A 7105-nucleotide genomic window follows, 5' to 3' on the forward strand; every position below is an offset into this window, starting at 1 on the left:
TCTCTCTCTCTCTCTCTCTCTCTCTCTCTCTCACACACACACACACACACACACACATTTCCAAAAAGAAGCATAAAACAGGTCATATTTTGAAAAGAAAATGATACTTTAATGGGAAAATGACACTATTGCCCGCAAGCGGTCTTTCCTACACATGAAATCGAACCTCAAGTCACACTTAGCACAGGGTTTCCACAGCAAAGAAGAAAATCTGAATCATTTCAAGACTTCTCACTAGTTCCAAAGGTCACCTCATAAAGGAGCTTTTGAATTTCATAAATCTTATAATGGAATGACATAAATCTTAAATTGTCCACATAATAAGGACATTTGCCATCAGTGAAACATCATAGAAAAATTGCATTAAAGACTTGCACTAAAATCAACTTTGATAGCATAGCTTTTGTAAAGAAGAGAAGATGATACTTATATCATGAAGATATTAATTATGAATTAGCAGCTTCAATCAAGTTTTAAGGTATCTGTTTAAAATCACATTTTAAAGATTTATTAAGGTAAAGCATCCAAAACTCAGTCTATATGTCTAAAATAGTAAAAATAGTTATTAAATTATTATTGCTTTGAAATACTGAGAATCAAGCCCAGGGCCTCATCCACACTAACTAACTGCTCTACCCCTAAACTATATTCTCAATCTGCTATGTCTCTGATGTTTTTGCATGTATAGGTGTGCGTGTGTGTGTGTGTGTGTGTGTGTGCGTGTGTGTTGACGTGTGTGCTCTGAACATATGTGAACAGTTGTTGTGCATGTCAGGGTCTTCTTTAATTTTTTACTGAGTCAGGGTCACTGAAATGAACCTAGAGCGTGACATGTGGCAAGCCTAGCTTCCAAGTACTGGATTGCAGATGTACTACCACACACATTGGCATTTATGCTAGGTTCTGGGTATTCCAACTCCTGTCCTCATCCTGGTGAGACAAATCTTCATCAATTGGACCAACTCCCCTGACTTATTATTTTTTTAATGGAACAATTACTTGGTCTTGAGTTAGATGTATAAATATAGTTAACTATATTATTTTGACCATTATAATATTATAAAAATTGCATCCTGCCACACTTCACAAATCCACTAGGCATGTAACTTGTATAAACTCAACTCAGAATTATAATCAATATACTCTTTGGATGCGTATTTGGAGTTTAGGCAGGTTTTCTTTTTTGTTTTGTTTCTGAGATAAGCTCTCACTCTATAATCCAGGCTAGTCTTGAATTTACAGTGATCCTTCTGCCTCAACCTCTCTGGTATTCAAATTACAGGCAAGAGACACTATGGCTACCTACAATATTTTCTTAATGGAAGCACTCATTCAGATATACTGAGTGCCTGGCAATATTGTATGTGTGTGTGTGTGTGTGTGTGTGTGTCCCTGTGTGTGTCTGTGGGCATGTGTGCCAGTGACTACAGAAGACAGAGGTATTTTGAACTCAGGGCTTTGTGATATAGCATGTGGTACAAAGCTTGGATCATGTAGGGGTTTTTGTTTGTTTGTTTGTTTTTTGTTTTGTTTGTTTGTTTTCGTTTTTTCGAGGCAGGGTTTCTCTGTATAGCTCTGAGTGTTCTGGAACTCACTCTGTAGACCAGGCTGGCCTTGAACTCAGAAATCCTCCTGCCTCTGCCTCCCGAGTGCTGGGATTAAAGACATGTGCCACCACACCTGGCTGGATCATATAGTTTTAAGTGGGAGAGATGATTACAATAAACATACTAGCCAGGCCTGGGCAATATAATGAGACTGTCTCAAAACAGAACAGTAAAATGTGGACTGGACATCTATCTTGGTGCTAGAACATTTGCTTAGCATGTTCAAGGCTCTGGATCCAATTCCCAGAAAGACAAAAAAAATAATAATAAACAAATCAATTAAATATGTTAAAATTGATAGGTGCTATGAAAAAGATGTTTAAAGTTACAAATTACATTTCATGACTTGCACTCATGGTACACTGACTAGCATAAAATTTGATGTTCTTGTGGGTCTTGTGTTCTAAGCAAGAGTGATGATAAAATAAGCATGGGAGCTGGACCTGGTGGTGTAGGCCTGACCTCTCAACTGCTCTGAAGTCTAGGGTCCCAAGTGACAAATCACCTAAATTAAAAAAACAAAAAGCAAAGCAGTTATTTAGAGTGTCTTAAGAAAGAAATTCAGGTCCAGGGTCCAGGGCAGAAGCCTTTGTTGCTGAGGTTTCAAGGTAGTACTGAGGGTAGAGCTTACTGGAAGATAAATATGAGATTATAGCTAAGGGAATTATCATTGTGGCTATCTAAAGAGAAAGCACTTTGTGTGGAGGGGCCAGGCAATAGAAGATCTTAAAAGCAAGAACTTTCCTGGAAGCATATGCCCAACAGTGAAGAGGCCACTCTGGGAGGACGGAAGGAAGAGGGAAGTGAGGCTCTGGGGCAGATACTAAGCTCTGAAGGTCATTGCAAGAACTTCGGCTTTGGCTGAAGTGAAATGAGGAGCCATGTGACCTCTTAGTCACGAAAAAACATTTGAAGGTATTTAGGGAACAATTAAATGTGAAGATGTGCACATTACAGTATTTATTTTAAAGTCTTAATGTTATAGTCTCATTTTAGCATTCATTCTGAGGCAAGTTATATTGCCAATTTATGGCTATAAAACTCCTCCAGGGTAGCAAAGAAACATAAGTACAGTTTCCTTCTTTATTATTCATTTTTTCTGTAGATGTTTTTCAATTTTGTATGTTCTCAATTACTATCTTGATATCCATTTGAAATCTCTTAAGCTAAGTGTCTTAAGCTTATGTATACTTAGTGTTCTATTATTTATCAATATTTACTCATTTTGGTTTTGTTGTTTTTGAGAAAGGACCTCAAACTCATTATGTGGCCAGGGATGACCTTGAACTCCTGATCCCCCTGCCTCCACTTCCTGAGTGCTAGGCATGTACGATTATACCTGAGAATTAATATTCTAATGTGCCATGTTAGTTTTGTTTTTACATATACTTACATGTTTGTCTGCTTGGTATGTGTGTGTGTATGCATGTGCACAAGCTATGAAACACATGTGGAGATCGGAGGACAACTTTTAGAATTTGGTTCTTTCCTTCTGTCATGTAGGTTCTGAGAATCAAATTCAAGTTGTCAAGGTTAGTGTTGAATTTGTGGCAATTGTTCTTCCTCAGTCTCTGAAATGCTAAGAATGCCAGTGTTCACTACTATACTTGTCTTAATTCTAAGTGTTCTTGAACAAAATAAATACTATAGTGTCTTGTTTAAAATCCTTTATAAAAAAAATAAAATAAAATCCTTTATAATGAAGACAGATAATGTCACAAATGCCATTACTTTGACCTTTTATGAATAAGAATATTTCGAGGGGCAATGTATACCATTATGTAATGTCTTTCATTTTGTTTCCATTTAATGAGGTCTTGCTCATTCGTCTATAATCTCTCTTCCAAGGGAACCAGAAAGCAGTATGTTACTTGATATTTCTGTGACTTTTTGTTCATTAAAAGATTTGTTTGTTTGTTTGTGGTTGTTTTAGATCAGCAGGAGAACTTTGAGTGAACGAGACTAGATTCAGTCTTGGGTAAATACCAGACCAGTAAGGTGTAACTACTTTCCCTCTCTGTGTTTAGAGACATTGCAGTGTTTCAAGTGCTTGGTACTGAGCTGGGCACAGATCCTAGTACTTAAGAGATGCTCTTTACATATTTGTTAAACGAGTGCCCATTTTGTGGCATTTCTTTGTTTCTTAGAGACTTTGTGTGCCGTCCATCCCTAGAGAACTGATATTTTAAGAGACTGCCTGCCAGAGGAAGTGGGTAACCTCTGCCTAAAGATATGAGCTGTTGATGGTTAAATACCAGAATCAGATAAAGTTATTTTAAGGAGAGGACTTTTCCTAGAGAGACCCCTTCAGCCACATCAGCGGGTAACTGTATACTCTATCATCAGGCCATGAGGGAGTTGAGGAATTAAGAGTTGCACTTGGTAAATAGCCTTTGGATATAATGTCCTGAAATATTTTTATTTCAATTCCTCTGCGAAAAGGTGACTGGAGGCCTTAGGTCTACAGTGATTCCCTACTATTATAGACAGATTATGGAGTGTGGAAGCTACCCACTGGAATTTCCAGGGTTTTGTGTCTTAGAGAAAGGAATTGGACCAGGGACACATAGGACAGTGGCAGAAAGAAAGGGAGCTTATTAAAGAAGAAAAGCTCAAGTCAGAGCTGGAGAAAGATCAAAGGCTTAAAGCATGGGCCATGGTGGTTGTTGAGTCTTTGTAGGTCTTTCACACAGCTCCGGCCTTTCCTCACATGTGTATGCTATGGACTTTTTTCAGACATGTTCTGACTATTATATGTATGCTTTGGCGGTGAACATGGGGGTTCCAGTGTTTTTTCTGTCACGGATTGTAAATCTCTCCACCCTCTCTTCTGCGACAGGATCAAGCCATAGACTATTTGATTATTGGTTGTATTATTTGGCCAAGATCTTGAAAACTGCCAAATGATACCAAATATATCAGTATAGCTTTGACTCCCTGCCTCCCCCCATGCCTCTATTATCTCAAAGGCTGGCCACAGTTGTGGCTGGAAGAAGAGGAAGGGTGGCCCCTAAGCTGTCAAAATGCCTGCAGCAGCATCACTTTGTCAGTCTTAGGTTTAGTAGGACTGTGGTGAGGATCAGATATCCTTTTGTTTAACTTGTGGTTCCCACACTCAGAAGAGGTTGCTATATTAAAGTATGTAACATTAATAGTCATGAGAAAACCAAAGCTGGGCACAAGTTAAAATGGCAAAGGCAGATTTTATCCAGGACTAGCATAGCAAAAGGAACCCAGGTACAGAGTTGGTCTCTGATCTAAACACACTAGGGATAAGTGGGGATTTATAGTCAAGAAACATGGAGCTCATCGTTGATACCAACATAGGTGAGTTTTGGTAGCATCAAACTCACAAGATTCATGCTGAAGTCAGGCCAGCAGGAATAGATACTAAAGGTGGGGACTGAAAGATTTTTGTAGATAGGGAGGGTGTGATTGTGTATATGTGGGTTCTTGCTAAACTGCCTTGGCTATTGCTAAACCTAGAGTTTACAAAGATGTGCACACATAGCACGTGGGCCAAGGAGAAGGTTCAAAGTCTGACTAAAGTTTGCTTTAAGCAAGGCTTTGTCACATTGCTCACTGTATGCTAGCATACTTGAACAGGGGGCTAGGTAGGGTACCATACCTGGACCCAGAATTTTTGCAAGTTTCTCTCTTTCTGTTTCTTGACAGAAATATAAGTTCAGGCCCCAATGCTATCTTGAGGATAGCCCTGCTTCCATCTTGGTGAACCTTTCCTTTTTTTTTTTTTTTTTTTTTTTTATCCTGTGACCTCCAACAGAAGATAGGACAACAGTTTATTGCACATACTGTCCATGAAAAAACAAAACAAAACAAAACAAAAACCAAAAGAAAGTTTATTCTGAGGCAACTTTGAGTGAATAGTGCTTAGTAACACAGATTCGGGTTTCCCAGAATTATATGTTCTATTGTGAAAGAGGTTTACACGCGGTCTTATAGCCATAGAACAAAAGACCATAAATCAACACATTTGCCAAATTCAGCAGAAAGGACATCAGGTGGGTAGACTACAGCATAGCAGGAAAATCTCCCGCTGATTATATTCTTCTTTTGAGCATTGCTGAAAAGCCAGTCGTTGGCTAAGTTTAACAATACATTCCAAACTTTTTACATAACAGCCACAAAGATCTTAGGTCAGCTACAGAGGTTGGTAATAAGCGGTTTTTTTTTTTTTTTAAAGGACCTAAAGATAGTCCAAGATAATTTTGGCTACTGATCATTCATCTCTCCGTAATGGTAAGGTTCTAGACAGTCAGTCACTTTGTACAGTCTTCAACACAGATGTAGTTTTCCCAGTAAACGAGCGTCTACAGTAGAAAGACGACACTATGCTTGCGCTTTTAGGGGCTGAATCTCCTGGGTTGAAAGAAGCTTTAAGCCGCGGGGAGGGGTGGAGTTCAGAGAAGCTGCTCGGGCCCTGCCCCGCCGCATTTGTCCCGCCTTCTTCCTCTCATTGGCTGAGATTCTCCACGCATCACGTCGGCGACCCCGGCGTGCCCTCCCGGTGGGGCGGGACTTGAGGCGCTCGGGGCGGGGACCGTGCGCACGCGCAGAGGAGCGGGTCTGGGTCCGGGCGGGGGAGGAAGGGGGTGGTGTTCCCGGTTTCCCGGGTTACCTGAGGGGGCGGGGGTGAGAGCTCACGCTGGCCGGGCGGCCGCGGTGAGTCTGGGATTCTCCTGCACGGGCGAGAGCGCGCGGCGGCGGACCACAGAGCCGAGGTAAAGCCCGCAGCGGGCTCCTTTAGAGGGTCAGGGTCTCGACCTCAGCGGGGCATGGCGGGAAGGTGGCGGGCTGCCCGGGCGGGGTCGTGCCGCGCTAAGGGAACGGGTGGCGCCCGGGGCTGGGCTCGGCCCGGCCGGGGTTCGCTTGCCTTCCGAGCTCTGCACAGTTGCTGATTTGAGGCGGACCCGGGCCCCGAGGGCTGTGGCGGCGGCGGCGGCGGCGGCGGCGCGGACCCCATCGTAACTTTACTTACCGGCCGGCTGGTGCGGCGGACGGTGTCCTCAGGGGGCGCTTCACCTCGGGGAGCGCTTGTCTCGGACCGCCGCTACCCTCAGCCTGCCCGCTCCTTCCCAGCAGGTGACAGCGGGAGCTGACAGGTTCAGGGCGTCTCACTTCGCGCCGCCGCGGGCCCATCTGTCATTCCCCCCACTCTGGTGCTTCGGAGTCCCTGCTGTCCCTTCCCTGCCGGTGACACCTGCTGCCGGGACTCCGCAAACAACCCTTTCGTGGTTCGCGCGCACCTCTGGAGCGGTAGCTGAGATGCTACTATAATAGGGACGCGGTGACCCAGGGAGATTTCCTCTGCCACCGGAGGCCGAGGGTTCATGATGGAGGGTTGGAGCTCAGGGAGTCAAGAAAAGTGTCCTCATCCAGTCCTCAGAGGGAGAAACAAAACAGTAAAATATCCTTGATGGAGAGAGAGAGAGAGAGAGAGAGAGAGAGAGAGAGAGAGAGAGAGAGAGAGAGAGAGA

The 7105-nt window shown here is 43.0% G+C and overlaps 1 protein-coding gene across 3 annotated transcripts in view; it reads left to right on the plus strand.

The window, feature by feature from the left end:
• Positions 1-7105, plus strand: part of Lyst (lysosomal trafficking regulator) — a 176466-nt gene that overhangs the window by 11869 nt on the left and 157492 nt on the right. For 2 of the 3 annotated variants that reach the window (XM_029547346.1, XM_021215502.2), the window contains exon 1: positions 6250-6349. The exons of the other annotated variant lie outside the window; for it this stretch is intronic. The gene's annotated coding sequence lies outside the window, so the exon portion shown is untranslated. Of the gene's footprint in view, positions 1-6249; positions 6350-7105 lie in introns of those variants that run through there. 3 annotated transcript variants of the gene reach the window in all.

The sequence above is a fragment of the Mus pahari genome, chromosome 16 (assembly GCF_900095145.1).
Source record: "Mus pahari chromosome 16, PAHARI_EIJ_v1.1, whole genome shotgun sequence".
Lineage (NCBI taxonomy): Eukaryota > Metazoa > Chordata > Mammalia > Rodentia > Muridae > Mus > Mus pahari.